Below are 24,989 nucleotides of genomic sequence, written 5' to 3'. Positions count from 1 at the left end.
TAGTAACTAATTAAATAAATTGTAATTAATATGAAAGATGCTTCATCATAGGATTACAGAAAGGTATGGGCTGAGAAGGGACAAAGAATACCTAGTTCCAACCCCCCTGCCCTGGGCAGGAGCATCTTCTATTAGACCTGTTTGCTCAAAGCCTCATCCGGCCTGGCCTTTAACACTGGAGCATTCACAGCCTCTCTCAACAACTTGTTCCAGTGCCTTGCCATTCTCACAAAGAAGAATTTATTCCTAATAGATCCAGTCTAAACCCACCTTCTTTCAGTTTAAAGCCATTAACTTTTATCCTCTCACTACAGACCCTTTTAAAAGGTCCCTATTCTGCTTTCTTGTAGGCCTCCTGTAGAAAGGCTGCTGAGTGGTGCCTCCAAAATTAATTTTTTTTTCCAGTCTGAATAAACCCAACTCCATCAGTCTGTCTTCATAGGAGAGGTCTCCATCCTTCTGATTATCTTCATGCCCTCCTGGACCTGCTTCAACGAGGCCATTCCCTTTGTATGTTGAGGGTCTGTTGCATTAAGGTTAAGCAATTTGGCCAGGAAACAATCCCCCTTGTATTCCGCCTGGTCCTCAGAGATCAAAGAGTCTGGGTGTGCCTAGGCTTAATAATCTCTGATTATAACCCATTTGACACTAGAAGTCTCATCATGTTCAGTAAGAACTTGTGGTATCACAGACTCATGAATGGTGCAATTAACCAACCCCAGAGTTTGGGTCCAGTCACTTAGTAAGAACTTTGCTATCACAGGTTCACAAATACGGTGGTTTATTAAGCAACAGACATACAAATTCAGCATTGTAATTTCTGAGTGCACTAACTGCAATACAGCTCTAATAGCAATAATACTGTGCTAACCTGGGTAATAACAACAACCATCCTACTCAGAAGCTTAGCAAGTGTTTCTTCTTGGGAGGAATGAGAGGAAGGTAGCCAGTCAGCTGTCTGTAAGGTGATTTGGGGTTTTTCTCCTAATTTAGGTGAAATTCCTACCTTCTTTATACACAACCCAATCTTACCTCCTTCTCTGTTACACATAGCATGACCTAAGCAGACAATTTGAGTAATTTGATCATACACATGGTAGCATGTTCTTCATTATACTTACTAGTACTTGCAGGATGTGTGTTTTAATATGCAAACTACCAGGACAAGAGAAAATGGCCTCAAGCTGTACCTTGGAAAGTTCAGGCTGGACATCAGGAAGAATTTCTTTACTGAATGGGGTGTCAAGCACTGGAACAAACTGTCTGTGGAAGTGCTGGAGTCATCGTCCCTGGAAGTACTCAAGAAACAGCTGAACCTGGCACTTAGTGCTATGGTTTAGTTGGCACAGTGATGATCAAAGGTCTGGATGATCTTGGAGGTCTTTTCCAGCTTTAGTCATTCTATGACTTTGTGATTCTAAAAGTTATATTTTTAGCTACAGCGCCCTTTGAAGTTCCAATCACATGAATTTGTTGCATTCTGTGCAGTTCATCAGAGCCATTGCCCATCCTATCTATACAGGACCTTCTCCTTCAGCCAACACATCCTTTTTTGATGTGTGTTATGCAGCTCTCCATCTGCAAAGATAACATAGCAGATACACAGTGTAGGCTGTAGGTAGCAAGCCTTGGCCCTTGCTAGATTTTTGGCCATCATCCCATGGGGCCCCAGACCTGGGTGCAGTGCTCCAGGTGGGTTCTCACAAATGACAAGTAGAGGGGTCTGACTGAAGCAGTATTCAATTTCTGATGGAGGTACTTCTAATACACACCAGTAGTGTGTTTGCCTTCATTTCTGACTGCACCACATTGCACACCGGTAGCTCTTCTTTACTCAACTTCATACTAAGATGTTATTTCTCATAAGTAATTTTCAACAGATCTTTTTGCTATAGTCACTACAGGGTCAAGTTCTTCAAAATCCAAGTACAAAAAAAATATTTTTCTTCTAAAAATGTGGCGTAGTTTTATCACAGCATTTTTGATGGCATGATGCGCTAAGAAATTTTAGCTTGGACTAATTCCTTGCATTCTGAAAACTACTCTGTGGCTCTTCCACACACAGAAAATCCTGAACAGTTGGGCCAAAAAAAAGTCTATTGCAGATCACATCATTTTTATTTCTAGCTGCTTGTCATTCCTTTGGATCTTTTCACATCTGAGTCAGAACCAAAAATATGAAGGATATTCTGAAAAATATCCAGTTTAAACTAACAATTAACTAAAAAATTTCAGAAGGATTTCTTGAAGTTTAACTTTCTAAATGTGAAAATCTTACAGTAAATTCACAAAAATTTTGTTTGCCCTTACCATTGATTCTTCATCCTTATTCTGTTCTTTCTGATGATTGACTTAAGGCTTGCTAAAAAACTTCAAATGGAATTTCCTTGCCTAATTCAGAGAAAATTTGGGTGTATTACTTCTTCCACACCAACCGACACAACCTCTACAATTGCATTTTTAAAACCACAGCACTGAGAGGTCACTTTGCCAAAGGAGAACCACTGTAGCATTTTCCTAGGTTTCAGATTTGACCACAGCTAAACAATCTTACATCGAAAAACCCGTTCCAAGGAAAATGGTACTATCTGGCATTAGGCTGATAAGAATATGGCAAACATAGATGTATTTTGCAAACAGAAAGTGAAATTTATATATTGAAACTTTTTAAAATTTTTGCATTTCTCTTTGAACTGAAAATGTTCTTACTTTATGCATTATAACTTCTGTTGCAGAAATGGTGTGTAGCCCTATACATTTACTTATCAAAATGCATCTGTACTCATCACCTTCTGTCTCCCCATCAAATATGTTAACAAAGTCAATGAATCTTAGGCAGTAAACAGTTTCAGAAACAAAACAGTTCCAGAAACATGCTTATGTGAAAGTGATCTAGGCATTTAAATTTTTCTACTGGATAACTGATGATCATTTTTTCACTTCTTAAACTAGAGAGCTGGAGTGGATTTAGAATTTCTTCTCTGGAGTAGCATGATGTGTTTGCAGTGGTGAGGCCATACCTTGAGTACTGTGTCCAGCTCTGGGCCCTCAGTATAAGGACATTGAGGTAGTGGAGCTGTTGAAGGGTCTGGAATACAAATCCTATGAGAAGAGCCAGAGACAGCCTGAAGAAAGGGAGGTTCGGTAGTGACCTTATCACTCTCTACAACTGCCTGGATGGAAATGGTAGCGGGGGGGGGGATCAGTCTCTTCTCCTAGGCAACCAGTGACAGGACAAGAGGACATTACCTCAAGCTGTGCCAGGGGAAGTTCAGGCTGGACATCTTCATGGGAAGGGTTGAAAAGCATTGGAATGGACTGCCATCCAAATGGTGGCGTCACCATCCCTGGAGGTGATCAAGAAAGAACCGACTTGGAGTGGCATTAAGTGCCATGGTCTACTTAAGAGGGTAGTATCTTTGAAAGTGGGACTTGATAATCCCAGACATCTTTTACAACCTAAATGATTCTGTGGTTCTGTGATTTTGTTGCCAACACTGAATGATCAAAGAAGAAGAAAAAGAGGGGAAAAAAATCTTCATCACAAAAAGCTGAAGGTGTTGGTAAAAACAATGAGAATTGAATTAAAAATGCATATTGAGGTCTGCTTATTTACCTATAGATGCTTGAATTTGCAGTGTTCCACTTTCATGTTTTGTTCAATAGGCTGGTTTGTGGAGTGGAATTTATTTATGCATGTATTTTTTAGTGAAAGATGAGATTATGATGCAGTCATTAGCTCCTTAAGAGATATGTTAAACTGTGAGAACTATCAAAATGGTGTCTACTTATCACTGACTTGAGGAACTTCTGACATTTTGAGTAAATTTTTGAAAGTACGGTAATCATTGCCTCTGAAACTTGTAGCGCCAGATTTAGAAAGACATGTACACAAAAATACCCACTAAGTAGAACACTGTCACTGCTATGGAAAGTCACGTGGAATTAGAAATTATGTACGTAGTGGCTCAATATGATGGCATGCTTTTCTTCCTAATAGCAGTAAGGCTGTCATGCTTGACACCAACTGACTGGATTTCAGAAAAACTACTTCAGCTACAGACACGGAAATTTATGGAGACTAAAAAGCATGGCACTAAAGAAAACAGAGTTTATAAAACAAGCAGAATAGCCTAACAAAATTAAAAGAGCTTGATAGAGTATGATAAAGTTTATAGTCATAGTATAAAGTCATAGTTTAGTTTTTGTCTTCTACATCTCCATAGTTGGGTAATTCCAATATGTGTTTCGAGTCATTCAGAAGCACACAAATAAATAAGAACAGCTGCCTTCCTGGATAATAGTTATTAATTCTGAAAAATAATTCATAACATCATGGAAAATGGCAATGTTAAGTAATTTATATTAACACTCTACTTCATAGAACCAGGCCAGCTTAGGTTTTAAAATCACTTTTGTAGCAACTAGAAATATCAGCACAGTCTTCTCAGAGACAAGGTACTGATTAGCACTGAGTCCAGGATATTTAAATTACACTGGGTACTGACTCTTTGCCAGTACAAAACTATGTCAGTTGCAACACATATGTTTCATGTCTTGCATACAGCCATCAGACAGGTGGTTATATTAGTCTCACCTAAAAAATACTTAGAAGTAAAGACAATTCACTGCATGTGTTTCCCTGAATTCTGCCTGAGGGACAGAACAAGGAGTGCCGCACTGGCAAGCCTTTTTCAGACCTCACCCTCAAACTCATTGACACTAATCAAGGAAGGGCAGCAAGGAGACAGATGATGAAAGATGTTCCCAGGCTCCTTCAAACTGATTTGGCTTAGAAACCACTTCAAAGGATGTGGTCAGGAGCGCAGCTCTTGGTTTTACATCTGTGGAGCTGCATCTGTGAGGTCTCTCCTCCTCATCTCCACTCTGTCCTGGGCTGTCTGGTGAACATCAAACTTGACTGCATGGTTTTCTTTTTAACAGAAAAGACACAATTTCGTCTTTTTATTTTTTCCCTCCATACCATTGTAAGAATATTCTACCTGGCATTAAATACAGCATTCAAAACATAGGGCCAGTCACTTACAGCAAATAATTTAGAACTTAAAATACTAGAACTTCAAAGGGAATTCCCATCCACTACAACTAATGAATGGGAACCACACTCTTTTGATAACTCAATGGTCTATATGTGGTTTTACTGCATAACCTTCCAATTGTATGCAGACTTCTTCTTCATTTGGAACAAAAACCCAAGTATGAATCTTCAGGACATGCAAGATAGGCTAAATCTCCTGTTGCAACTTCACTCTGCAGGGTCTGTTTTGCACACACTCTTTGGATTTTCATAGTCTCTGAAAGACCTGGAAGCTTAAAAGCTGCAACTATTTCAAATTCTGCTGGAGCCTGATATAGTTTTTCAGCTGAATGCTAAGCATTTTTGTTGGTCTGTGGGAAGGGTTGGTCTGAGAAAATCAACAGAGAGGGAAAGGAATAAACTGAGATTAATTTATAGAGTTCTATTTTGATAAAAGACAGCAAGGATTCTATATTTCACCTTGTTTAGACTAGTTAATTTCTAGGATATGGAGTAAGGCCTTGGAACACAGGATCAGGCTCCACCTTCAGCTGCTGACAGTTTTGTCTGGGCAAGAGCAGCGTGGCATGGTGCACAGGAACAGCAGATATGCCTGTGAGAGCTGGTCAGATTTCTGCATACATAGATACTAACCAGAACTGTACACACAGAGTGTTTAATTGTCGCTTTGCTGCATGGTAACAGCTGATACCACTCAGCCCTTCCCCTCCTCTTTTTGGGAATTTCCCTCGAGTGCGCAGAGTCTAATGCAATGGCCAAATACAGCTCAGCTGTGTCTAACTCTGGTGTGGGTTAGTGGCAATAATATTCAGGATATAAATATCCTAATTCTGGCTTAACCTTGGGCCACCAGACTGCATGACAAGTATGCAGAGGACCAAGTATGTGCTTGGAGGAGTGTAACTTATAGCTGCCACAGTTGACAGGCACTCCCATTCAGAAGGCCCCTAGGGATTCACATATAACTATTGCACCACCCTCTGAAGTATTGCTGGCAAGGACTTATTCCATTTTAAGACCCCTGATCTTTCTCAGGATGGCTGCACATCTGTCTTCTTTTTTTCTCTGTTTTTTCCCACCAGTGCTTGTCTTTTTTACTGCATGGTACTTTAAACTGTCATTATTGACAATCCTTTAAAAGCCACCTATAATTTGCAGCAGAACACAGGAGCTTTGCAAAGGATTAATGACTGGAAAACTGTTAATGAATCTCATTAACAATTAGCTGGAAAGTAACCCTAATATCATTGCTTGATTCCAGAAGAAAAGAGAAATCATATATTGCTTTTTAGTGACAAAGCTAGATAGAACTAATGAGAGAATTACTTGACACCACAAATATCTGCTGTTCTATCTGAGAAGAAATATTAGAAATATAGAGATATTTATAAAGAAGCCTATAGAGTGTCATAATAGAAATTAGAAAATGGATACATCACTCACTTTAGTCACACTAATAACTATCTTACTCTCACTACAACTGCACTACACTGCAGCTGAAAATTTGTAGTAAGGAGGAATATTCTGCAAATGCTGGAGAGCAGGAACTGTTTTAGCTCTAGAAAAAGCAGTAGATGAAATGCACTGCATGAATATGGCCAACATATGCAAACCAAACTTTACAAATCAAACTAAATATAAATAGAGCTTAAGAAATGGCACACACAGGGACTCTTCACAAGTACTTCTCTAATTCTGGAAACTCCATAAGGACTTGCACAAAAAACACACGCTGAATGATTATTAGGAAAAACTCATCTGCCAATGGATTTATTTGCAAACATCAGGTTTCATTGTCTGTCTTACAAACTTACACATTACTTCATCCTGATAATACCATTATAAGGTGGTATGGTATTGGCCAAGGTTAAACAGCACTCACTTTATTTCAATCTACAAACTGAAGTCAATCAACATGCCTTGATATCACTCCTCCAAATTCTCGATAGAACTGAATAATAAAGAAGAGGTAAATCAAACCTAACTACTTTAGCTCCAGCCAGTCTGTCTCCACTCAAAGCATCCATTCAGCTGGGAAGTACATCAAAATTTATAGCACAGACATTTACCGTGAAAGGCTTTAACACTATGAGGAATCCTATACTCGTGTCTTGAAAGCCAATGATATGACACAGAGCCTATATTTGCACTGTCCTAGAGTAGTGTTCAGTAAATGACTACAACAGCAAGCAGAAGTATTTTTTAAGCTGTGAATGTTATTTTGTCTGTGTGCACTGATACCGGATTTGTTTTCCTCAAAGCTGAAAACAACAAAACATTAGAAATAGTAACAGCTCTAGCCTTTTCTTTCTCTCTGACTGAGAGTACAGAATCGCAGAATATTGATGTAGTTCTCCATGAAAAAGTTGGGCAATGCATTCCTGTTTCAAATACCATGAATAAGTAACACAGAGCAGAAAAAATCTTGCAGAGGGAATATAGAGAAAATCTATTTTCCTGGACAGTGAGAGTATGTGAATATAATAGAGGTTGCAAACAATTATATTGGTGGCAACTTCATGCTTTAATTGTCAACATTATTTGTGATAATATGAAAGAGATGACCATCTGAATTACTCTCTTAATTTGAAACAATAATCATCTTGTTTGTATAAACACTCACAGCTTCTTAGAAAGATGCTTCAGTGTATCAGAGTCAGGAGAAATAGACCTCTGTTTCATCTTTCAACCATAGGTCTAATTTCATTGCATTTTCCTCATGAGAAGTATACGTGGCTAAAGCAATGCATACGACATCTATGTTCCACTGTTATTTTTCTTTATGTTTGGACAAGTGGAAATCAAGTGAATTACTCCCATCCTGTATTTTTCAGATTGGAGCCCAGAAGTAGAAGGTAAATGCACAGCTGTTGGAGTGCATCTCTTTTGCAACATTTGTATTGCTAACAATCTATATGACAAAGCCTGAATGTTAGTAAGAGGAGTATCTATCCAAGACTCTTGATCCTCAATGAACATGCAAACAAGTAAAAAACCTTTACATTAATGTAGCAGAAATCTTCATGCATTCATCATTAATCAGCTGTCCTCATTGTTAAACCACAACATCAGCACATAACATGTTTGATATGGATTGTATGTTTTCACCACAAAGAAATACAAACATCTTTGCTACTCTAGTCAAAAGAGGATATTATGACTGATTATATGAGGGAGTTCTAGTTGTATTTATGTTAACTGAGCATTTCACTTATTTGGTTTTTTTATTTAAAAGTTTTCTATGTAGAAACTCTTCTTTTGTCAGGGATTTTTTTATAACTAATTTGTTGATAATATTTATCTCTTTCCTCTTCCCATCCAGAACAGTTCAGGAGTTCCAAATCTCCTCGTCTTTTTCTCTCTAATTTACTTCAACAAATCTTGGAAAGAAAGTTGTGCTTAGAACCTAAAAAGTATACCAGCTGGTAATGGACAGAAACTTTCACCTTGAGAGACCATCCTTTCAAAAAGAGCTTCCCTTTCTAACCTATATTTACTCTGAATAATTCACATTTTTCCCATTCTGGTGCCTTTGTTTTCTCTTGTGTTTGCTAATTCCTGGCCAATGGCTATGTATTCACTTTTTGGGAGGCCTTTTAATCTGACATGACCAACGCATATTAAGAAAAAAACAAGTGAAAAGCTGAAACATAACACCATTAGGCAAGCTACGTGAAGTCGAGCATGACCTGAGCTGCTAACCCTGAAAAGTTTATCTTCTGATACAACTCCATTTCTTTGCCAGAGCAAGTGAGTGGGGGACTGTTTTTCATTCTGTTATATAGCTGCTAGAGCTGAGAAAAGTAAGAATTTCTTCTCCATTAGGTATTAAAAATTGGAAGAGAATGATACTGCAATTTCCCCAAAATGTCTTCAGAAGTTTCAATATTTCTTTGGAAGGGGAAAATTCATACTGGATTTAATTTTGAAATGAGATTTCATTTCAGATATTTCAAATCAAACTCCCAAGAACAGAAGTAACCACAGCTCTTAAGTGCTACTCTGCCGGATTAGCAAAGCTGAAAACCCTCTTGGACTGCTGATTCCTAGGGAATAATGCAGGATAGGAGCTTTCAGGGGTGCCAACCCATTAAATCTTAGGTCACAAACCTGAGGATTCATTATAGGTACAGCTGAGCAAACTGGCAAACCCCTGATAGAGATTTTTCCGGTAGCCAATCTTGGCAGCTCTCCTTGCAGGAAGTGTTCTCAGTCTGTCCCCAGATTCACATGTTAATATTTTCCTGTGAGCTGATTTCATGCTATTTTGTTCACATTTTTTAACAGAAGAAGAAGATCCATTTGGACATTTCTGAGCAGTTCTAGTAAAATTTGTTACTAGGGTTACGAGTAACAGCTGGTAATGGACAGAATGTATAATATATATAATCAGACACCAGTAACAGCTGGTTATTATAAGAATATACAATATATGTAATCAGGCATTATTTCCATTATCTCAGATTTCCCTAGTTTTGTTTTTGGTGAATTAATTTTCATTGTAGACAACCTACTAGATCCTGTTATCTGTCTCATCCTTTAGCTCACAGTTCTTACTCAGCTTGAGATCAGAGTCACATCTTTCATATTGCAGCCACTTGCTTGATCTTTCCCAGCCAAAGATCTTTCTCCTCACGTATCTTCCAAATGAATTCCACTGCTTCTTGAAAGTACTAACCTCCCTTCCTGTTATGAAGAATTTTTTGTATTTTCTAAAAAAGGAAGATTCACATACAGTGGATTTGGTTTGTTTGAGCAGCTAGTTTTATACACACATTATTCATGCAATGCTGAAATATATTAAGAGGTACCTAATTAATTAAGATGTAGCTGAAGCTGCCTACTGTGCACTGTGCTACATAGGACCATACTCTGAACTGAAAGGCATTAATAAAAGACTGAGGCCCCCTTGGGATTCTAATAAACTATTTCTGGCTATCCACAGGTTGTCAGACCTGGTATGTCCTGGTTTTCCACACTAGCGTCGATTTTCTAGAAATAATCACTTTATATCATACCACATTTGAGTTAAATTTCCCAACACACCTCAACACACATGAAATAAGAAAACATGGATTGTTGTCAGGTTTTCAGTTTTTTCATATGATGCATCTTTTGAGCTGAAAATTTCACCTTATTCAAACTCCCTCCTACTCTGAAACATATTGAAGGCCTTCTTTGCATACCTATATTTGTCACAGATGACCTCTGAAATGCAGTAAGATTTGCTTAAACATATGCTTCATCAGAGGGTGCACCATATATATCACTTCTGTTTTCTGAAAATATTAACTTGAGATATTTTCAAGACTATGTGTTATTCTAGAGATTGTATTTTGAAGAAATGTGTCAGCCTTCACTCTCTGTGAAGGAAGCTGGCTGGCCATATGTAATCATAACATGTATACAAAGCTCAAACACCTGCAACTCAGATACTTAAGGTTTTTCAATAATCCCATAGTGAATCTGATTCCATTGGGTAAAGCTAAGCTACATTCAGTCCAACTTCCATATGCTCTCTGACAATACTGCTTTAAGAGAAACTCTTCTCACATGTCTTAAATCAACACAGAGAAGCAGCTCCACAGGAATCTATAAGATCAGAAGAATAATTTGGTGTCGCCTTGAGTGCTGTCAAGCACTAAGGATGACCAAAATAGATACAGCTCTGTTCCAGTATATTATGGCTACCATATGTGACTTAGGAAGTATATCATAATATCTCATGGCAATGTCTACCAATACACAAGCAACAGGAACCTTTCCCACCAATATATTATTACAACTTATTAACTGATTTCTCAGCTGCAACTGCAGCCATTGCATGTTCTCACTCCATGAATAATCAAGCTCTTGCCTATAAAAATACAGATATTAATTAAAAGTGAATCTATAGTTCATTTGCTGTTGATGCTGGTTTTAATGATGTTATCTGATAATAGGATTTCAAATATAGGATAGGGATGATGAGTTAACTACATGTGGCAAGGTCTATTGCCGGGTCACAATCAGGGTGAAAGGTTTTGGGGCTACAGGCTGGAGAGACAAAGGTCAGCCAGCAAAGGGCATGGTCACACACAGCTCATTAGCCTCCTAGGAAGAAGCCTGAAGCATCAACAGAAAGGAGAAAAATGGGAAGTGAGTTCCTAGTGAAATTCGTAGGGTAAGGTTTGATCTTAACCCGTAATGAAGTTTCAACAGATTTTTTTTTTATTATTGTCTCATAATATTCCTAAATTAAAAATATGCTTAAGCAGTATTCTTGTCTTGCTCTGGCTTCCTAAGAACTTAGTGGCAAAAATCACAGAGAACTATTTTTCCATATGGATAGGAAAATACATGTGATGTTACAGGTTTCAGATCATTACTCTGAAATTTTAGTCTTCCCAAACTGGATATTGACAGTTAAGATTAAAAAGAGAGGGGAGGCATTGTATACCAGTCATATCTTCAAGACTTGTTTGCTCAGAAGAGACTCTGCAGCTCTTCAAAGAAGCAGGCTTTATTTCACAAAAGACCAAAGGTACTAGTGGATTGCAGCTAGATTTGTCTAGTAGGTTGAGTTCTGGGGGTGATTTCTTCAGAGGAGAATGGATTCAGTAATTTCCTAAGAGCAGATGAAGTAACTTGCAGAGATTATGATTCCCTGAGAGAATCTGATTAATTAACAGCAACTTTCTTTTAGTTAGAGTGTAGCACAGATGTGTAGAAAGTCACATCGTGCATCATTCTAAGCAGGAGTCTGATAAATGCTGTGGCATGATGGTTGTAATACATTCTGCATCTTGGCAGCTTGCTTGAGCTAACTCTGTACACGGTTAGAGGATAGGCATATCATGCTTGGCTTTCAATCGTGACGTGACACCAATTACAAGGGAACACTTCAATAAATGCCAGAGATTGGTGTCTACCAGGAGCACAGCATGAAGGATGCTGTAAGGATTGGAAGGTAAAAGAAAAGCTGTCTTCATAAAAGTCTGCATCTTGTCTTGGCATGGGGTAGACAGAGGTGAGTACTGAAAATTGTTCTCAGCCATGTTGGTACAGACACAGTTTTAGAAAATATCTGCAACTATACCTGTAAAATAGCTTGTAATTTTGTTGGGAATATGATTTTATTGCAATTCTGCTGAAATTAGTGTGTGAGCTTATGGAAGACAAAACACTTCAAGTGTATAGTCTGCACCTACTTCACAAGTACAGGTCCTTCTTACTCACTACCTTTGAAATTCAGGCTGTTTTCCTGGCATTAAATTACCTGTTGCTAAGCAAAGAATTGAGAAAAACTTCAGTGGTCATCTCAAGTCATTTACACATGCTTCTGCAGACACTTGAAACAAGATCAGATCCTATTTATACAAAACAAACCGGGGGACATATATGAAAGACAAAAATAAGAACCAAAAGATTTTGTATCTTGCTCAGAGACAAGGAAAGGCCGTGAATTATCTGAGACCTGGTTTAGAGCCCTCAGACTATAGCACAGAAGATATAGTTTCCTGTCTGCAAACTGTGAACCTAGACAGAAGAGCAGTATAGAAAGATTCACACAGTTTGTGTGAAACCAAAAATGATAGACAAACATTAGTCAGGCAAGAAAACCTGATCTCTGTGTTTGACTTCAAAGGCATTAAAGGGCTCCTTATTTAAAGATCAGACAGCTCAGGAAACTAATTGCTCACCCTTTAATGACAAACTGAGAGAGAGATATCTTCAATTCTCTAGGAATCTTTCAAGGAACAAGAACAGCTGAAGAAAATGATAAAGGAATAACTCTGATTGGTATGGAACAAGAGCAAAGGTAAGCAGGGGAAGGAGAAAGCAGCATGAAGTAAAGAAAGCAGGATGGAGACATGGTGAGCTACAGTGTTTGGAGGAAAAAGATCACCTTGCCCTGTTGCACAAGAAAAAAGGAGCATCTGCAGTGTCTGTCAGCCTTAACTGCCATATTTATGGTTATAACACCTGATCAGCAAACGATTTGATTGCAGCTGGACTGGGAAACCAACTGCCATTATGGCTGAGATAGACAACAGTATTCATGTGGTGGCATGCGGCTGAGTACTGGCGAGGTGTGCTCTGAGGCCAGTGGGCAACTGCTAGCTGTTGATAGGAAACCCACAAAATGAGAAGTGTTGCTGCAGATACCATCATAGCTGGCACACAGGGAGTTTCCTTCTGTGCTGAGCAGCAGTGCAGTGTGAACCCCGATCACAGCAGAACATCGAAACATCTTGGGGAGTATTGCTTTAGGTTCTGAGTAGAATTCTGCCAAAGAGAAAACAAAATTTTAGAGGGAATGATTCAATCCAGAATTGCCTTAGCTTTGGTGGATACACCTGAAGCTAGTTCCAGCTGCAGCTCTGGCTCTGCAGAAATTTTCATCTTATTCATCCAAGATCCTGATGAAGTCACTTTTTGTAATTTGTACTCATGAAGTACATGAAGACTGATTCCTGGGTTTCTAAGTCGCATTTCAAACTGTCTGCTTCACTACACTGCATGCAATTAGTATTATTACCTCAACAGCAGAAGGGAAAGTTCCAGATCAGGTAAGGTACTGACTTTAACGTATCACTGAACTAAGCATGGAAGGCAGTTGCTAGCTCAGGACAGAATAGAGAGTGAAATGGAAAATGCTTTTACACTCTGTTTTGCAAGTGCCACTGGGCACACTGCCAGCTTGGAAACCCTCACTCTGCTGGAGGTATCTGCTCAGCTACATGGATCTGTCACTTGGAGGACAGAAGTAACTGACATCCAGTAGCAGGTTAACATTTGTCCATATACAAGATGTCAAGAGTAGTGATGCACAGTGCTTATCACAAGTGTCTGCTGATGATGGAGAAATAGTAATATATCTTTCCCATTCAGGTTGTTTTCGTTTTTTTGAGGAGGTGGGTGGAAGGAGAAGGGAGCAGGAGAGAGCAGCTTATGATTTACATGAAAGTTCATGATTAGGGCATGGATTTTCCACTTTGAATTGCATCCTGAGATGTTTACTGGAATCCACAATGTAGAAGAGTTTGGAGAACTTCAGTAATTCTTCAAATGAAGGAACTTTTTTGTACTTGCAATTTGGCTGGCACAATTCCTCCATTTTGCCAACTAAGTCTTTTACTGTGGACTGTATAAAAATGAAAGCATTAGGAAAAAATAAGACTCTTCATGCATAACAGGAGGTGACTGAGGGGGAGAAAAATTTTTAGGAAAGTTAATAATTTATATGTGACATGGATTGAGGAAGAACACTTTGTGTTTCATCCATTTCTGCCTGAACAAGCCTCAAGTCGTCATCCTGCTCCCTGCTAAAATAAATGCTAAGCATTGCTAATGACCAATGAAATTCATTGCTCAGAGCATTTGTGAAATCCAGTTTTTTGATACACTGAGAAGTGAAGCTGTATTTCTTTCCCAGAAAAAAATTCCAAAGCTTTTCACCAAAAGAAGACTCAAAATCCTACTGTTACTGCAATGAAAACAAAGTTAAGGAATTTAAGTAACTGATGAATTGTATTAATAAATAACTAAGAGATTATAACACTATGACTGGCTTATGTGATGTATTGTTCATGCTGTTTCTGCAATTCTGCATTAAAAATGACACAGCAGACAAAGAAAGGTAAAAAGCTGACAATACTGAGTTACTAAGGATTTATAAACCTTTTCAACAGAAATAAAAATGAGTGAAATATTTGGAAGAAGAATAGAAATATCAGTGTTGGTATGATAAGCAAATTGTACTTTGATGCTGACTTTATTTTATCATAGTTAAATTTATTTAAATTAAATTTATTTAATTAATTAAATTAATTTATTTAAATTAATTTTATCAAGTTAAAATGTCATAGCAATAAAGATACACCAAAGAATTTGGAAGTTTCAAGTATAACTTCTCATAGATACCTTTCAAAAATTTCTTGTAGTTGGGTAAATTAGAGTAGTCAAAATACCTCTTTAATAAGAGATACTAAGAAAAGGAGGTGAAAACAACATGAATTGAAAACTTTAAATTAGATCCTGTCTTGGTGAATGTATCCTTGGGCTTTGAAGACTTAAGACCTTCTTCTTTTTAAGCAATGAACATATTTGGCTGGTGGTTCCATTGAAAGATCAAAAAGTGTTTCTAAGAACTTTAAATTTGAGTATTAAAAAAATCTTTCAAATACTTCAGCTCAAGCCACTTACAGTTACAGCTTGAAACACCCAAGAATGCACAGAGGGTAATATCTTCACTGGGGGTGGATGTGGTACTTACAAAGAAACTAGCTGAGTGCTCTATACCTGGACTTCACGTTGCTTAATTAGCATTGCCCCTGTCCAGGGACAGAGTAATTGATGTGGATTTGCCTTGTGTCAACAAAGCAATTCATAAGTCATGCTGCAAGATGAGCTCAATTATGTCCATGATGTTTTGAAAGGGTGTTTCTTTTGATTTCAATCAGGAGAAAGAAGTTGTGCAAATACTGAAGTCAGTTGTACTTGGGGTATAGGCGGAATAACCTAGTTAGCATGGGCTCTGTGCCTTAGCTACATATGCAAAGTTTGCTGCAACTCCCAGTTTAAATAACTTAGGCCAAGATGCCCAGAGCTGGAAGTACTTCACACTCCTGGAGGTGATGAGAACTTATACAAGTATCTGCAATCCATGTTTTTTGTCAAGATGCATAGATGTCAAGATTCATCCACTTAGCCATGTAGGTCCTACAGATTCAATCCCCAAGTTTTTCATGGTGACTAAATATGATGTAGCTGTTCTTAAATTATCTATGGATATGTAGGAAGATCAAGTTAATTCTGGACATTATCTCACAGCCAGCTAATCCAGGGACTCAAGCCATTCATTGTTACTCATTCATTTGGGAAAGTTAAATACAGTACAAAGTGTGCTAGATGGTGTCTTTTTGTATGCTCTCCCACAGCAATGGGATATGTGCCAATGACTTCAGTGGGTGGGGAGTGCACCTTGAATCCTCGTTTTCCGATTCTGATTTCTTCAGATGAATTTATGAGCTTTACCTAGAAATGAGAACTCAGGTTCTCATTGTCAATTCTTCTCCATATAATGGAGACTATGCATTTTCTATCCACAATTTTGATTAATATGCAAAAGGAGGACAAATGTATCACACTTTGCAGATAATAAGAGTCCCCTTGCCTTTTACAAATACGATTCCAGCTACTGGAAGCATCCATAGCTACAAAGAGATATTTTCTGTAGAACGCAACTGTTTTGGGAGCAATTACTTCTGATAGCTGAAGGCATATAGGACAATTCACCAATACAAAAATCATTGCATTTGAGAGGCCAAGGTACCAACAAGACCAACAGGAGTAGTATTTCCAAGGGAACCTCTTGCCTTCTGCATCAATTTGCTCTTCTGTTAGTGATACCAGTAAAAGCTCAGTGATGGAGGATCTTTCAAAAACCTAGAGAGACTGACTTTCAAAAGTTATTTCAGCTGAAGTAGAAATCAATTTATTAAATTAAGTAAGAGGAATTATTTTAGAACTTGCTGTTCACTGATGCAAAGTTTTCCAAGTAGTCTGATCCAGAAAAAAAAGGGAGATATGTTAAATTGGAGGTCACATTTGTACCTTTTGACTTTTGGGGTACATAAGACAAAAATGATTCCTAGTAGTGACATAATATGTGAAGCTTCCTCACTGACTTATGCTGTGTCAAAACATGCTGATTCTACTAAAGCAGGATGGTTTACTTGGACTTCATTGTACTTCTGCAGTTTTCTACTGTAACAGTTGGATTTTGTTCTAAGCATTTAATATTTACTATTTTCTATTTATGAAAAAAAATCCAAATTATAATAAAGCATTGTGACAACATTGAAATTAACTCAGTGATAGAAGTAATCCTCTGGGGTTTATGACTTCATTCCACAAGAAATTTAATGTGTTTTATCTTGTTTCATTCTACAGTCTGATTCCCACCTCTCTTGATGAGCTGTGCTTCTGGCCTCTGGCCATAATTTTTTCACTGGGGATGTTTCCAAACTCACTTCGAGTCAGCACTTAAAAAGCCATCTTCTAGTTGGTTTCTTAGTACATCTTGTTTTGTCATCTGTTTCTGTAGTGAATAAAATTATGTTATCTTACAGTTACCCTGTTGCAGAGAAGAACAGGCAAAAGTCCATTTTGGTTTGAAATTGTAAATCTACATTAATTTTGTTTTTTAGTGCCAGTAAATCATAGGCATTTTTCAAACAAACTTTTTTAAATAAGAGCAGCTTATTTTATAAGTGATATTTATAGCATCTATTGAAACTACTGAAGCCACATTCTTTCATCTGACAAGCTCAACATTCAATGTGTTCTGAAAACTGAACATATTTTGTAGCAGCCTTCTCCTACAGACTGAAAATGGAAACTCCTGATGATGGGATCAAAGCCAAATGAGAAAAAAATCTAAACAGAGAAGTATCTGCTTAAGAAGCAGTAGTAAATCTGAAGCAGAAATATAGCCAGCAGTGGGCTGAGATGTGCAATGCTCTGCAGTGGGAGCTGAGATTTCGTGTCCTTCCACAATATCTGAATCTTCCACAATATCCTTATCTTTGAAGATGGGGTAAGGTGTATTTAACAATTCAGGTTAGAGCCAATATTTATTCCTTATAAAGATCCAGCTCTCTCTGCACAAATCCTGAGTGCATAGAGATTCATGGAATTTACCTTCTCCTCTGTGCCCTGAAAACCGCCTGGCCTACAACCTCACAGTGGAGCACAAGTACAGCTCATCAGTCTCCCAGGTCCAGAGGCTTCATTCTGCCTTACCTATTTCCCTACATACAGGATCACAAAGATCTGATATAGTAGAAACTATAGATATATTTAGAAAAATCAAATCAAGTTGAATATACTGATCATTTGACATTTCTGATTTAGAACAGGCAAAATGCAACCAAACAAAAAGCCCAGCCTTGGCAAAAATTTGGTACCAAAAAAGGTACCTTTTTTGGGAGGAAGAGAGGCTTTGTCCAACTCTCTCTTTGTCCAACATTAGTGCGTTAAAAACATCTGTTTATCGCTTAGTGATTATTGTATCTGCAATTTGACCTCTTTTTCTTCTTCTTTTTTTTTTTTTTCCAAAGCCATAAACTGGCTTATAAGTAGCTGTGGGATAGCAATTAGAAAATGAGCTATATAGCACTCCCTAAATGACAGTTCTTCTTCCTTTGTTGAAAGATCTGCATAGATTTAATTGCACATGCTTGAATGAGATTAGTGAATTTATTTTAGTTCTCTTTTACTGAAATACTCTTAAAAGTGGACATAGGGTAGGGGAAGTTACCTGTGACTGTGACCTGAAAGTTGTAAAATTCTTTGGAGACACTGAAGTGTACTGTATGAATTTTCTTTCTTATGCGGCTGTAGAAGCATCTGCCAATGGGATTCCAGATGGTGTTTGCTAAAATGCAGAGCAATGCATGCTGTGAACAGAGAAAGTGTTTTACACATGTATACCAGCGGATGAATTGTTTAAAGTCAACAAGAGATGATAAGTAAGGGTACATATCTGTGCATGCCTACAGTTAATGTTCACAAATACCCTTCTAAGTGTTTCAGATGAGAGTACTTTAATTTATTTATAAACCTCATATACTCTGGAATTTTATTAGTCTGCATTCCACTCCCAGGAACAAGTTCCAAAGAGTTCCAGGAGTACAGAAAAACATGAAGGAGACTGCTGTTTTGGACTGACTGTAGAGGCTATGAAGTCATGCCACTGAATGTGTGGTGTTACCCTCTGAAAGGGGATATGGTGTCAAATACAGGAGACAACTGCTCACTTTGCAGTTACAGGCACAATGCAGAAAAACATACATGAAAGAAAAGACCAAGCAGTTCTTAAAACTAGGGTCTGAATAAGAGAGACACAAGTCACAAATTGAGAGAGTAAAGGTGAGTGCTAAAAATATTAAGTGGCATCTGTGGCCACTTGTATGAATTTGTCCAATCTTGTTTAAGAACCCAAACATTCTGGCTATTGCCTCTCTCATCCACATGCAGAAATCCACCTAACAATTCAAGCACAAGACATGTAATTTCTCTTGGACCTTCTAGACCTATTTGAAATATTAAACAACAACAACAAAAAAAACCAAACCAACAAAAAACAAAAACCCAACAAAACCCAAAAAAAACAATCTCCCTTCTACCACATATCCGTACTTGGATTTTTCTCTGACACAACTGTAAAATTTCCATACCTACATTTATTTCTCAGAATACAGTCGAAAGAGTAAGATGGTAGAATTTCTTATCCAAGAAAGAAAAAGTAACTATTACTTTTTCTGGCCCAGCTCAAATTTTCAGGCCAAAGTATTATTTTCTTTATCATATTTGAAGAACAATGATGTTTAAAAGAACAATCTTTCCCATTGAAGAAGACCCATTCTTGTGAAGCTATTTATCTCAAAATGTCCCTCCTCCTTACCTAATTACAAATGATATTCAAATATTCTGAAACTCTCCTTAAGCCATTAATAACCACCTGTGAGTCTAAGAACTTGAGCTCAAGAAATCTGGATGGTTAACTATTGATCAAGGATACCTGTCTTTTCAAGAACTCTGTGTAAGAAACCTGGCACTCAGTATGTGGGAAAGCTATTGAAATGTGACGGAGACTTCAGTGGCCCAATAACCACTACATGGAGCAACAGCACCAGAAAGAAGAGGAGTAGACTTTGCTTTTTAAGATCATGTCTGCCCACAGAATGCTGTCTGGGTTTTGTTTATCACATGTATAAAGCATCCAGAAAATTTGGCAGGATTTATGATAACTTCTCTTGGCATTTGATGACTTCAAAGTGAATTCATGGTAATTTTTCGTCCGTTCTAAATAGCTGTCAGTTCTTGGACACAGTTCCATCTTTTGTAGATACTTGACAGGAGGATCCCTATAATTCATAAGTAAAAGGTGCACTAAACAAACTGAAATGAATTGGAAATGTTACACCCAGCACAGAATTCAGATCTGCTGCACAGTTCCATGCTGGAACTGGTTTTGAATTTACTGAGCTGCAAACATATCAAATATTTATTCATCAGACCCCTACTATTGTCGAGGGTCTGATGAATAGATATTTACAAATCCCTGAACTAGGACTGAATTATATGATGGACTCCACTACAAATTCCTGTCTTTGGAGATAATTGTCTTGTGTCTTAAAACTAATTGTCCTGTCATGCTTCATTGGTCCATTCCTTTCCCATTCAAAATTATTCATTACTGAAGATGTGACTCAGTTTCTCCATTTCTTTGTGCTTTTCTTAGCAAAGTTTATATCATATTCAACCTACAGATGGCTACAGAAATTGACAGACAGAAGAAACGATTTAAGTTCAAAGGGGAAGAAGTCACAGGGTCCTTTTTTTCTGAATCTATTTGCAGAGAGAAGAGGAAGGAAATATTAATTTAATGTATCTATTGCTACACCCAGCTTGATATCTTGCTTTGTTGGTGGTGTGTTACTGCCTCTAGGAAAACTGCACCCACTTTCCACTATTTTGGGTCTTCTGGTCCTTCTCCGTAGGCTCAGAAGATGTACATTTCCTCTAGTATCTTCTGCACCTTACATTGTTTAAGTGCTGTAAGCTCATCATTATGAAAACAAAAAAAAAAAAAAAGAAGCACCATGACTTCTGAAAGCCTTTTGAAGCCTCCTTAAGTTAGCTATGCACATGCAAAGATCTAAAACCAGTTAAAAACTGTGTTGCCTTCAGCTGGAAAGTTAATACTTATCTGAGCTGCGCTCCCTATAGAATCCAAACAAAAGTTGCACTCGATTCTTTTTCTTCATGGGCAATTATAAAAGTCCTTGATTGTTTTATACATCTGAAAGCTCACAAACATGTTTATGGCTTGCTATCCAAAGCGCAGTACTGTAACAGTCAAATAGCTCACCACATACAAAAGGGTTTATCTCTAATAATAAAACCAAGCATGTCATGATAAGGACCCCTTGTCATATGGCCAGACCAACAGAGAACGTGCTAAGCTGTCTGTTTTTTGGAAATACAATACTTTCCGTGAACTTTATTTCACCTGTGTTAACACTATTGACATCAAATACCTGACAAATAAGATAATAAGGCACTTTTAACTGAGGTCCTTAAAAAATATCAAGAATAGTGAAGCACAGCTAATAATAAATTTCTACAAAAGCTTAAAATTTTATCTTTGACCTCCCTTTCCTTCAGAAAGAGGGCATGGAAAGAATTGTGTTTAAAAAAAGGAAAAGTTTGTGATGTTTTCCTATGAAATATAAATACTATTTAAATTCTTCAGGCAGGTAATTTATTGCATGTTGCACATTTAAAATTATACTGTTTGGAGAAACTGCTTCTACTCTCAGTAAGAGTGAAACCTCACTACTTCTCTAGCATTCAGTGAAGCAGCAATAAAACCTTCAATGTGGTATATGATGCATATCCAGCTATCATATTTGTATTAGCACATCTATACATAGCATATTATTAGCAGTTCAATGCTATTCCAAATTACTGTGAGTCTCAATGAAGGCAATTATTTTCAGTCTACAACTAAATAATTAGTGTAGAAGCCAATGGAATCAACTTAAATTTGATGAGACCCTGGCCCAAAATTTCTTAGTCTTAGCTATTCTGGTAAAAATCTATTCTTGCAAATAAATAAACTGGGGAAAAAAAAAACCTTTCAAGTGACTAAATTTAATTAGAAACATAAATAATGTGCCTTAGCTCCTCAGCCAAAGGTGCATCATTATTGATATGACAGATTAAAGACAAGGATATCACAAAATGTTTTTAAATAATACAGTCTCTAAATACTGAGCCAGCATATTTTCTTTCTGTCAGTTTTTGCACAGAGGTAAATGTGTAATTATTAATGTCCCAAGACAATATTAATTTTAAAAACTCTCTTCCTTTCTGCAGCCTCACAAAATAGTATCAGACCTTTGGAAAATAGGATTAATAAGAGCATACTCAGATGATGGAAAAATTCTCTTGACAAAATTGTGTAGGAGTAACTGCTTACCTCTGCAACTGTATGTTGCTGGGAGTAGAGAAACCAAGGGACTGCCTTTCTAAAGGGATTTTAGCTTGTATTTCTTTGAATAAATGTGATTCACACTGTATCTGTCCATCTGTAGGATTATGCCCAAAGATGATCTGTGCTTGATGTGCAAATGCTAGGTCTATCATTTGCATGCACAAGTGATATACAGGGACCCATTTGCACTTACATATGTAGAAGATGACATTTGAAAAACTGGCTTCTAGAATCATTCCTTCTGTGAATGTTATGCAGCCATCTGTACAAAAGTAACAACCAAATACTTTTCCATCAGCAGTGTATTGGCCTTTCGGATATGACTGGTTGAGAGGGATTTTTTTGTGCAAACTTCATTTCAACTGAAAATTGTTTTTTCAACTAATTTTTAACCACAGTGTTGGTTTTCAGATGAATCCTTTCTACTGTCAACGTTGCCAAATTTCATTGATCTGACAAATGCTAATGTTCACGTCCTGTGTCATCAGTTTTCTCCATAGTACTATGATCAGGGATTCTTGTGATACATCCTAGCAGCTCAGTGAGGGAAGTGAGGGTCTGTAGCTTATGACAGGACCTACCACATCCATAGCATTTGGGGGAAATAAACACCACCACATTTCTTTTTCTTAGTCCACTTCAGAAAGCATAAAAAATTCAACAAGGAAAAAAATTCTCTCAAGTCCATCCAGTGAATCTGAAAATCCAAACTTGCCACATAATGGTACATCATTCTTCCAGGTGGGAATTGTCTAAGGACAAAGGTCCTATTCAGAGAAAGCTTTTGGGACAAATTGTCAAAAAGATTTCTTTGTGTTAAGATCAATGTTAAGCCAGCTGCTCAAACCAGGTGCAAACTGGTCAGCATTGTTTTCAATAAAGCCCATTGCCACTTGATCAATGGAGAGGATGGACAAAGTACACAAAGAGGGAGTCATGAAGGGCAAGACCTCAGATGATGAGAAGCACATATGGAATCTACGGGTCATGCACTATACAAAAGGCTCAGTATGTTAAATCTATCATGGGCTTCACTGTTAAGATGCTACAGACATTAAAACATGCATGCTGCATGTTAGATTACATCTGACTCAAATACCCTAAAACCAGGTGATAGCCAGTGGGTGAACCCATAAAAAAGGTAAAGAAAACAAGCATGCAGCAATATTCCAAAATCTGCTGAAATAGCATACATGCCAGGACATGTGTTCTGCCTTCACACATTGTACCAGAGAAGTTAATTTAAAAAGTGGAAGTGACTTGTATACTTTATATTACTCTGTGTACATACTCATTCCATGTTATCTTTCCTCACTGTTTTATATGTCCAAGATCATATGTGCACATACATATACAGGTCAGAGACATGGATATTTTCAATGAAGTCTTTCAATCTTTTGCTGGGAAAAAGAAAAGGCTTTTAAGTTTTCCCTGTATATTTAGAAACAATTTTGCTCTCAGCTGTAAATACTGCAATCTATTGAACCAACCAGAATTTTACCCATGAATCAGAAAAAAAAACCCCAACACAACACCAACCTATTGAGCCTAAAGAAATATTCCTTTTATTGTTCCTAGAATGATAGCTTTCAGAGAGAAAAGTTGCATTAGACCTTACTTGCAAAGTCTCTATGAAAAGCCAATGTTCTCTTGGGAGAGCAATGCCTATGTTCCCTTTAAGAGCATATTCAATGTTTGAAATTTCATATTTGAAATTCTCCAGTTTTTCTCCCTTCTTTTCTTCTCACCTTGCCTGGTTCTTTACAAGGCAAAGAAGCAATCTTGTCCCATTTTTGTAATGCTTTATTCACCCATCCTAACTTTCATTGCACTTAATATACTCATTCTGATCTAGTGAATTATTGAATTTGATGCAAGACAATAAAAATTCAGGATCAAGAAGTCAGTGGATCTGGGATTTTCATGGGATACATATATTTAAAAAATGTATTTTGGTATATTTGGTCCTCAACTAGCAGTACTAGAAGCTATTTAGCAGTGCTTTTGTTTTGCTACCAGAAAACTTTCTAAGTCAGATATTAGTGATAAAGGACCCCCAGTAGGTGACAACGTCTATAAAGCTTATGTTTAAAACCATTCCCTGCTCTTCAGGCTGGCATCCATTTCTGTAGAAACAGAGGTGGACATGGACCATTAGCAGCAATGAGTCAAATTAAACTACTAGTGGTCAGATCTTTTCACTGAAAAAAAAAAAAAAAGGTTGAATAAGCAAAAGAGAGTTTTAAAATTACCTCTGAAACAGTCTTTTAATGTATTCTTCTGCTCTTGTCACACTGGGTCTTTGTGGAATGCAGTCACAAATCATTCAGAGCCAGCAGGGAGGCAGAGGAGGAGGAGAACTCCAGATCACATGCAACAGCTGGAAGTAAAAAGCAAAACAAAACACAGATGAAACTCTGGAGTTCTAAAGACTCCAAAATTAAATACTAATTTAAAACTGCATTTTTTTTAAACTGTGACTTTTTAATACCTTTAAAAAAAAAAACCCCAACAAGTTCTCAAGTCCTTTTAGCAGCTGCAGAGACTCTTCAAGAATTCACTTTTCTTGGAGAGAAGCATTTATTTAGGTCACAGGGATATTTAATCATATATTCTGTGATATTTTGTTTTACCAGTGCCAACTACCCTCAAAGACATGAAATAAGGAAGTCCAAAGTATCTCTTGCTATGTAATTGCAAGATGCTGAGCTGTAAGAACAGTAGACTTAAGGTCTCTTGGGATTAGTGTTTAACAGCATGGTACAGATACTGAACCTTGCATTTCTTTTATTGTGGTGAAGCTCCTTTCCTATTAATGAGATTGGTCCAGCTTTCTAAGCATGAGAAGCTTCCTTTGTGGGAAATCAGGGCAATCAAAAC

At 37.4% G+C, this 24,989-nt stretch overlaps 1 long non-coding RNA gene across 1 annotated transcript in view; it reads right to left on the bottom strand.

Moving 5' to 3' along the window:
- The window catches only part of LOC147648492 (uncharacterized), a 49,706-nt gene extending 25,273 nt beyond the window's left edge, over nt 1-24,433 (bottom strand). Inside the window, exon 1 of the long non-coding RNA XR_015281038.1 lies at nt 24,362-24,433. This is a non-coding gene — a long non-coding RNA (uncharacterized LOC147648492). The remainder of the gene's footprint in view (nt 1-24,361) is intronic.
- Nucleotides 24,434-24,989: the final 556 nt, after the last annotated feature.

The sequence above is a fragment of the Cyanistes caeruleus genome, chromosome Z (assembly GCF_971803275.1).
Source record: "Cyanistes caeruleus chromosome Z, bCyaCae1.hap1.1, whole genome shotgun sequence".
In the NCBI taxonomy this organism is placed as follows: domain Eukaryota; kingdom Metazoa; phylum Chordata; class Aves; order Passeriformes; family Paridae; genus Cyanistes; species Cyanistes caeruleus.
Note: the sequence above shows the minus strand (reverse complement) of the source record. Positions and strands in the feature narration are given on the sequence as shown.